This window comes from Calypte anna, chromosome 1 (assembly GCF_003957555.1).
Source record: "Calypte anna isolate BGI_N300 chromosome 1, bCalAnn1_v1.p, whole genome shotgun sequence".
NCBI classification, from domain to species: domain Eukaryota; kingdom Metazoa; phylum Chordata; class Aves; order Apodiformes; family Trochilidae; genus Calypte; species Calypte anna.
The window spans coordinates 112,091,179-112,101,612 of NC_044244.1; positions in this window are offsets into that span (position 1 = coordinate 112,091,179).

Below are 10,434 nucleotides of genomic sequence, written 5' to 3' on the forward strand. Positions count from 1 at the left end.
GCTGAGAAAACCAGCAACTATTAAAAGTGCTAAGAAACTGAACAACACCAGAGATGAGAAAGCAGTGGGTATGTTTCCTGCTGCCTCATTAGGATGGTGACAGGAGAGAAAAGTTCTCTTTGATCCGCTGTGATCTTTGCCCAAATTGCCAGGGCCTGGGAAATGATGTGGAGCTTTCACACATCCCTGAAGTGGGTCAAGAGCAAAGCACATGGAAGGGGACTGTCTCTGATACCTGGATGTAACTGGAAGCTGCCCAGCTGGTGGTGACTGGTGCTAATGGTGAGTAGGTGAGGGGGCCTGTGCTGTGAAATCCTACTTTTATGGTTTTGGCCACCAGAATGAGTAAGCTGTGTCAAAGCTGGATCTAGAGGTCTGATCTACATCCAAGCTTTCCCTGACCATGAAGGAGAATCATCTCTCAGTCGTGGAGTTTGAATGTGAGTGGATACAGGATCAACTACAAGTGCTGTTCTAGAACAAAACTTCACCCCTGTCTCACTTCTGGCAGAAAAAAAAAAAAAAAAAAAGAAAAAACAAAACAACAAAAACCCAACCAAACCACAAAACAACAAACAAAAAACCCACAAACAAGCAAACAAAAACAACACAAAAAACCACCACCAACAAAATAACCTTTTAGAGAATGAATGAATTCATAGACAGATTATTACAAACCATGAGTGAAATCAATAGGATTTGGGTGGAAGAGGAGATAAAAAAGGCATCATTCTGTTAAAATTATTGGAAACATCCTAAATCCATTTTAAAAAATTCTATTTAAAATGACATTTAAGATGCATGGCAAAAAAACCCACCCAAAACCAAATCAACCTTCACTGTAAGCTCATCAGTACCATTGCTCCAGATTAACTCTGATATAACTGGAATTTGCATCCCACCCACATAAGAAATCTGTAATTAGCAGGTGGGAGATCACACACGGTTCTGTGGAAAATGTAGATATATTTTTTTTAAAAATCAGCAATGGAAGAGAGCTAGTTGGTTTCCCATTCTGGATTTGTTCCCATTCGTACTTTAGCAAAGTTGTGACTTTTTTTCCATCTGCAGGCAGATTTTGGTTGTGCTGACTGCCACAAGCTGCTGCTCTGCAGGGTGCTGCTGCTCCCCGACCACCGTGGCAGTGGGGAACAGAACTTGCAGCATCCTCAGGGACATGTCCCTCTTCTTCACGTGGCTGTAGTGCTGGAGGTGGACAACACGTGGAGGGATTGAGGAAGCCCATTTTCGTTTGAGCAGAGACAGCTGGGAGGAGGAACTGAATGGAGGGGTTGTTTCTGAAGTGCTGTTGTCCCACAAAACCTGCTGAATGTCTCATAGTACCAGGACTCCAGGGATTTTAAAGAGGAAAATAAGTGGAAAAACAGAGTGATTAAAAGGTCCATCAGGTCTGACACTCTACAAATATTGGAGGCAACTGGGAGAAATGTAAACCACACTTCACTCTGTGTCTGTAAGTAATGAGTGCTAGTGGAAAAGGACACAGATCTTGCTCCCGACAGTGACTGGGTCTGATATCTTTGATGTGTTTAACAGTTTCCAGTTTTCTCAGGCAGTGGAGGATAGCAGAAGTTTAGCAATCCCATATTCCCATCACAATAAAACGTGGAAGGCATTTGTAACACATTTGTAACACATTTGTAACATGAAGGTACAAAAACGAAGGCGAAGAGGTTACTAATGACTAATCTTGTAATGCAGGGGGAACTGCAATTTAAACATGTGGGAAAACAACCAAACCAAACCAAACCAAACACAACCATAAAACAATCCAAAAATCAAATAAAAACAAAACAAAACACACAAAAATACAACAAACAAAAACCAAACAAACCCCCTCCCAAACCCAACATTGGGTATGGCTGGGGTTGGGAGAGCCAACATCAACTTCAGGAGAGGTTGTCGGGCAGCAGAGCTGCTGGGGACAGCAGATGATAAGGGACAGTGCTCTTGTGTAAACTCCATGCTCAAGGAGCCACATCACCACCACCACTGTGTGGCTCAAAGGCACTCACAGCTCAGCATCAAATGGTCCTCAACACAGCACAGGTTGTTAGTGTCTGTAGCGACTGGGATGGGTCTCTAACTGCCTATATTAAAACCACATATGTGGTTTCTTATGTGTTCAGTTTTCGCTAGGGAATAGAAACGAACAGTTGGGATTTGTCTTGTGTGAGGGACATGATTTCAGGGATAGGCAGCCTGAATGGAGCTGGAGAAGACAGCCAAGCACTCACACACTTCTTGCATCTGTGATTGTCTGTGTAGGCTTGGCCCCTCCCTTCCTTATCAGGAAGGGGTGCACCTTGCAATTTGGGAAACACTGCTTGTAGGGTGGAAACTGGAAGATAGGCGAGGAGGTGCAGGCTGTTATAGGGAGTGTTTTAGTTTGACAGGGTAGGGAAAATATGGAGCAATCTGCAATAATGCAAGGAATACTTTGGCTTTGTTTGTTTTACTTTGCCTTGCTTTTTACTATGTGCAACTCTTGGCTGTTTTGTTCCATTCCCAACCTCTCCCTCTCTGGTATTGCTCCATCCCTTCTCAGCCATCCCCTTATGCCTCCCACTCACATGTCTGTTAAGGATTAATTATTTCCTTTACACTCATCCTTGCCAACCTTGGCCTTCCCCCCATGCTCAGAGCTTTCCTAAGCTCCTTCACCTGTGCACAACCCAGCATCAAGCTCACTTAGAAATCCCCCATCTGAGCACAAACAAATCTCTATCCAACAGCTGGAACCATTTTTATTTCCTATCCCACAGAGTAAACCACCATCCCAACCTTGAGGCCAAACCATCCCTTGACCTTGACACCTAAAGTGTACTGCTGAGTCACCCAGAAAGCTTCACATCCCTGTTGCACCTGGGCTCAGAAACCCCTTTATTTCTTGTGCTGGCCCTGGAAAAATTGAAGATACAGTAAACCCTATTACCAGCCTTTATCAGCTCAGCCTGATGCAGCCAGAAGCTGATTCACACTGTGCCCAAGGGTTCACGGGGTTGCTCTTACCCAGGGGGATGTAGCCAAGCTTTCCCAAAGCATCATGGTTCCCAGGGTGGCTGTGCTGGTAGTCCTGCAGCACTGAGCACATTGCAGCTTTCAGATTAACACCCCTCAGTTCAGCCCACCCCAATGCCCAGAGTTTGGATAGCTGGATTTGGAGTTTGGATTTCCCTGGCTTAGTTGGTGGAGTTAAGCACACCAGCTGTAATGAACAAATTTCAGTGTAACTGCATAAAATACAGCAGGAAGCAGGAGAGGGGAAGACAAAAATCATCCAGGCACAGAGGGAACAAGATAATGAGGAAAGAAGGTGTTTATAATTTTTCTCCCCTGCAAGAACACTTTACCCACAACAGGACCATCAACCACTCTTATCAGGGGTTACTCCATCTCACTAGCTGAAACTTAAGGAGCGTCCTGAGAAAGGGGTACACTCTCCACCACCACCCAGGATGAATAAACCCATTTAAAGACAAAACAAACATGTTTGTTTTTGAAACAACTATGACACTGCTAGCTGAAAGTGCTGTTTGCATTTTGAATAGTCTGATTGCATGAAGTGTGAAAGATGTATATACAATGCAGACTAGCAAAGCAGACTCTTTTCTTTTTCTTAGGAGGATTATTTTAATTTTTTTTTTTCTGTTGTGAGCCACACGTCACCAGGAAAGTAAGTATTGATAGTGTTCTTCCTTTGCGTCCCTAAACGCAGGAGGGTGTTTGCCTAAACATGCAAGCACAGAAGCAAAACTTGGGTATTTTGTATAGGAAGCTGCTTTTGTTTGCTGCCAGTAGGATACAAAATGTGCTCTCTACAGGGGATCAAGACGCAGGGCTATACAAACACCGAGCAGCAATATCTTACATAACTGGCCCTGGGGGAGAGTTACGTGTCATGAAGAGAAACAGTTTTGCCAGGAAAGGTAAAATACAATGTAGATGTAGAATTCATGGAAGAAAACAAGAGGCTAGTGGTAAAAGAAAAGAAAAACAAAACCACCCCAAACTATCTGTACAAATTATCACCACTCCGAGGAAAACAACCTTGGAGCTATGGCTGTATATTCACAGGCAATTCACTGTTTACTGCAGTGACTGCGCTCATAACCCTATCCTCATAGGGGAACTGGCCCATCTGGCAGTGCTGGGCAGGTGGGACAGCTTGTCTGACTCTTAAGGCTTTGCTTGGGTTCATCACGAGACACCAGCCTCTTACAAATGGGATTAAAGGAAAGGGATGATGCAGCGATGCTGGAGCCAGAACACCCCGGTCTGGGAGAAAAGGTCCACCAGCTGCATGGCTTGAGCAAAGGGGATTGCCATGAGGCTGCTGGGGGACCTGGAGGTGGGTGGTGTCATTTGGGTCAAACACTGGGTGAGGAAAGACCAATGATAGTTGGGAACCCATTAATGCACCCCATGGGGACAGTCTGGATGGGGGATGAAGACAAAGCACAGCAGGCTGCCCACTATGCCAACAGGACCTCCCTGCTCCTGTGAAAACCACTACAGACCTACATGTTCAAAATAATACAAAATAATAGTGGTATAACATAATTGAAGTTTTGCATGTGGATAAGAAGCCAACCCCCTGGATGGCTTGGCACAGGAAAGGGAAACCCTTTGCAAAGAGAGAAGGACTGGACAATAGAGTGGAACAGGCTTGGAATTCATTTGACAGCCTGAAACCTTGTGAGAAGATCACTCACTGCTGGACCTGCTGAGAAATTTGGCCTGTTGTAAGCAGCAGCAGCCTTCATAAACCTGAATAATGAGAGCACAGGGATAATATGACTGACCACATTAGGGAGTCTTCCCTGGTACACCAACCCCAGCTTCTTCCTTTATAAGCCACACTGCTAATACTTATTCTGTCTGGGACAGTCGGGGGTTCCAAGTGACCTTTTAGAAGCCTTGGAGACCACATGGAGAGCAGGTACATGAAAGCAGCCTCGCTGGCACTGTCCATTTAAAAGGAAGAAATTAAGAAATAAAAGCCTGCTCTTCCCCTCTCCATCTTCCCACTGGCATTGCTTTCAAGGACGTCTATATAGACGTCTTGGCAACGCAGGACATTGTTAGGAGCTGAAGGTCTTAACTAAGACATCAGTAAACATCTAAGCCAAACAAACGTAACATGCTCTTTGATGAAGTACATTATTCCTGCCACTTCAGTGAGGGTCCTTCACCTTCGCTGAGAGAAAACACTCACAGACAATCACAGCAGACAGTTTCAACAAAAAGATGGAAAATGTGATGTAAGCTGGAAGCAGCAGTGAGCTGCTGTACTGTGTCTGCTGCTAAGCAGGGAAATGGGTTTGATTTTTATAGATGTCTTTTGCACTTCAGAAAAGTACTGTAATTGCAGATACCAAACCAAGCAAGATACAGCAGTTCTGCTGCCAGTGCAGACGAAACACTCCCCAAAGTCTGTTATTAATAGAAAGGCAGTGGCATTGCTGGCAAGATAAAAAGGTCAGGAATAACTTTTTGCGATTTTCCAATTAAGAAAGTAAAATAAAATAAAATTAAAAAAAAAAAGGAAAAGGAAGTCATTCTAGTCCTATTCTGAGGTGAAGCAGAGGTACAGATTAGATTATACTGCATTTTCAATAGGCTGAGAATGCAAATTTCTGACCATTAAATATCTACAGAACAATGAAGTCTAGGGCAGACTGTGCAAGGCTCTCTGGCTGGTTCTGCAGTCCTGGTCCCCACCCCAGCCAAGCTGCTGCTTCCCTGCCCCTGCAGCTGGGAAACTGGGAGTGCCACTGCCTTGAGCAAGAGGTCTGAAACCTGGACTGACATTGTTGTAAAAAGCAGGAGATTTTTAGTATTGTTGTTGTTGAAAGCCATAGAGCATCGCTGAGGGTTCCAGAGCAAGTTAGGAAATATTCCAGATCTTCTCATATGCTTTCTTTCTCTATGAAAAATGTTCCTAAGACCCAAAGCTTCAGAACTGGTAGATACTGTAAAAATACCAAAACCAAAACAAAAAAACCCCCACAAAAATTAAATTTAGAAAAATCCCAACCCAAAAATCTGAAGGAGACCTGAAGAATCCTCTTTCTCAAAAGATGCATATCAAATCAGATTAAAAAAGTATATCAAAACCATGGAAAAAGACCATACAGAAAGCACACCTAATCAGGATTTCTAGAAGAATTTCCATTAGAAGTTGGATTTTTAACAAGTGATTTTGCCTGCTTCTTTGCGCTATGTTTCTTATGTACAGTCTTGTTAAAAAATCAGAATATGGAATTGACATATCCTCCATCTTTCTCCTGAAACTGTTTTTCAATAGCACTGAACTACAATAACAACCTGAAACCCTAACTTAGTCAGCTCTATAGATCCTGAAGTCAATCTTCAATCACAAAAGAAGGAAATAATTTGATCCTGGACCTTCATATTTGTGCTTGCTGGTCAGACCAAATCATTAATTCTTTTTCAGAATTATTTAAAACTTTGTCCTGGTTTGGACCAGGATAAAGGTGGTTTTCTGTTTCTGTACTTTTGCTTTTAGCTAAGTCCCTTGTAAGTAGTTGCATTTGCTGAAATTAACAGCAAGTTTCTCATGCAGTATGTGTGCTTCTAGGATTGATAACACTTGATGTTTATAGTTACTGCTAGAGACTGGTATGCAGAGCCAAGGACACTGCTCAGCTCTGAAAAAAAACATTTTACCCTCCAGAAGGAGTAAAGAGGCCCCACCTGAGCCCTCCTTTGGGGAGGAACGGACAAGATAGATGCCAGAATTGACCAAACAGAGTATTCCATCCCATATACGTCACACTCAGTATAAATTTGAGGCATCACGTGGGCCAAGCCAGATCTTTTCCTGCTTCCCTTCCTTCACCTGGCATCCTGGAAGGATCCTGTCTGTTCGTTTGCCTGTGGTCCTGATCCGTGCCAGCCCATATCTGTGTGTTCCTGCCTCCGGTTCCCGACTGCTGCCGACTCCAGGAGTCCAGCCTGGACTTTCCCAGGGCTGCCCTACAGCCTCGGTGGTGATGTGAGAGTTATTGGGGGAAAGGGGGAGGAATGTGGTTTCCATTTTCCTGTATATTTGTATATATTTAGTCATCAAGTCCAGCCCCCTTTGCAGAGAGAGGAAACATCTTAAACTCAGTCAAGTTGCTCAGTGTTCCCTCCAACCTGACCTTGAATGTTTCCAGGGATGGGGCTTCTACCACCCACTAGGCAACTTACTCTTCTGTTTGTTCACCTTCATTGTGGTGAATTTACTTTCTTTTAGTTTTAACCCACTACCCCTTGGCCAATCACATCAGGCCCTGGCAAATAATCTGTTCCCATCTTTCTTACAGGTGCCCTCAGGTACTGGAAGGCCACCAAAAGGTCTTCCCAGAGCCCTCCCTTCTCCAGGTTGAACAACCCCAAGTCTTTCAGCCTGTCTCTATAGGAGAGGTGTGCCAGCCCTCTGATCATCTTTGTGGCCCTTCTCTGGACCTGCTCGTTGTCCTTCTTGTGTTGGGGACTTTAGACCTGGACACAGTATCCCAGGTGGGGTCTCACCAGAGCAGAGCAGAGAGGGAGAATCCCCTCCCTTGACCTGCTGTCTGTGCTGCTTTTGATGCAGCCCAGGATGCAGCTGACTTTCTGGGCTGCCAGTGCACATTGTTGGCTCACATTGAGCTTTTCATCCACCAGTACCCCCGAGTCCCTCTTCACAGGGCTGCTCTCAAGCCCTCCCAGCCTGTATTGATACCAGGGGTTGGCCTGAACCAGGTGCAGGTCCTTGCACTTGGCCTTGTTAAACCTCATAAGGTTCACATGGGCCCACTTCTCAGGCTTGTTCAAGTCCCTACATTCTGACCTTCAGATGAAAAACATCTAATGTTAAGGCATGCAAATTGCCAGCAATCTTAGGTGGGCTTCAGTGTTAAAAAATCTGTTAAAAATCCTGAATTATGAAAACTCTTAAAACTCAGGAATTCCTGGACTAGGAAGAGATCCACATAGGCTTGAAAGAAGGGGCATTTAAGGGAAATGTAAGCCCTCTTTTCCTCAGAGTGAATGGACATCCATTTTCAGATCTGTGTCTCATGTGGTTTTGATCCACTTTTTCCTTTATACTTTAAATAGAACAAAGTCCAAATGTAGTCTTAGATTGTAGTCAAACCAAACCAGGTCATCTGTGCAAAGCTGCTTCTACTTTGATGAGGTCCTCCCCCTGTCTCAGCTACCTGGGAGTACTCCCCAGCCTTCCTTAGCAAGTTGGAGCAATTCTGCATTCCCTATGCCAAACTAATATTGCATGAAGCATGACCTGATGGTAACTTACAGAAGTTTAAAAGTTACAGCAAATGATGTACTTTCAATACAACAGGCTAAGCAAAAGCATCACCTGCTTACATGCATGATGTTAATGCATGGAATTTAAGGACATGAGACTGTGTTAGCCTTGAACTGCAAGACTGATGGCAGGAAAGATTAATGGAAAGGATGTAATTTACATATATTGAACACAAAAAAAAAGTCTGCAGCTAATGATCTGAACTAGGATTATATCTAAAGAAAGACCTTATAAAAGGGTTGGGGAATTAACAGGTTCCATATCTTCATTCTGTCCTGATATTAATTTTGGGTGCTATGTCTATGCTATAACAGAGGGTGAAGTCTGCAGTTTAGGTAATCAAACACCTTTATGTACTCCAGAAAAGTCTGTTTCTATAAGATGAGGAGCACAGAGAAGTTCCTCATAGCATAAGTGCTCCCTGAGGCAGTACTAATTAATATTAATGCCCATTATAGATTACTATAATTTAAAAAATATTAATAATTCATTAATTATCTTAAGTGTCTTGTTTTGCATGGATGCCAGCCTTGTTCCAGGTATTATACACCACACAGAAATCAGGGAAATATCTCCCACCTTATTGGAACTTATCACAGCCTCGATGCTCAAGGAAATGCCCAACTCAAATGTTTCACTACAGCAGTTGACACCATGAGTGATGCCTTTGTTTCAATGGAAAGTGCTCATCTTTTAGCCCTGATGGTACTGATTTCAAATCCTACTAATCTTGGGTGGGAAATACTGTATCATGCACCAATCCTGTCCACATAGATTTTTTTAGAATGTCCAGTTAAAATACATAAAAAGTTCACTCCTGTCAGTGTGAAAATCTGATTTCCACATGCTCTTACAAGATTTTGAGCAAACTATTTTAAAATAAATGTTCTCAAGTACATCAGAGCCTCATTTTTCTCCTCTGCTTTTTATTTTTAAATTGAGGCCAAATATCAATCATAATAAGGATGGAAAGAGGTACAAAAAAGTTTCCTTTCATAGCTATTTTACATTTTATAGCTATAACTATAACAAATATTTTTGTTGTGCAAAATTTCCAAGGAGAAAATGCCTTCCTCCAGTATCACTGCCAGAATATTGTTGATTTTCTGATCCACTTCTGCCTCTACTACTCTTCCCCACCTTCAGAGGCTGCAAGCTGCCCTTCCTCCAGTTCAGAAGGTAGCTGCTAAGATAATTGTATTGTACTGTATTTACTTCATATCTTTATAAACTATTGTATTTCCTTCACTCCATGTGCTTGTCTTACTTCCTCCACATCCAGCTTTACTCTCTTTACTTCCACAAGGCTTTGCTGTCCAGCTCTGTCCCTGTTACTCAGAGAGGAGCCCAGCAGTAGGGTCAGTTCCTACCTCCCCCCTCTCTCCTGTGCCTGATCTAAGTATCAGGGTGCTTTCCTCTGCTGATCCTTGCATGTAATTACAGCACAGCTGCCAAATCCTGTAAACCCATTAGGTGTTCCTTCTCCAAACACCCCCTGTCGTGGTGGTTATCACCTCTGCTGCCATGTGTTTTCTCTTTATACTCTCCTCATCCACCTGTTCCTCTCAACAAAATGAATGTAGGAACGTAATCGTTCAGAAATGGCCACTCAGAAGAGCAGCAGCAAGAACAGACTAAAAAAATGTCATCCTAAAAAAAAAAATAAAAAAAATTGCAGCTTTCTTCAGTTTGTGTCATTCCTCGCATTCTTCACTTTAAAAGGGAAATGAGTAAAGAGCCATGGGCAATTCTACTTTCCATATATTAACCAAAGAAGTTTGGGACACCCTTTTTTCCTGCTTATTAACTATAATTGGGGTCTCATGGTTTCTGCAAAAATTAAGCGTGACAGGAAATGGGGGTGTCACACCCACTGTCCCTGAAACTGAAGCTGCTCTGGCACATGAGTTAGGAAGGAGCTTGCTCTTCTTCCTTACTGTTGAGTAGCAGCCTTAGGTTCACACTTCCCTCTGTTTTGGCATATGGTGCTATTGCACAGAAAGCCTCTACAGGACAGAGATCAGGAAGTTTCTCACAAATTTGCATTTCTCATGAAGCTTTATTCCAACAGAACCTTTTTATTTATTTAT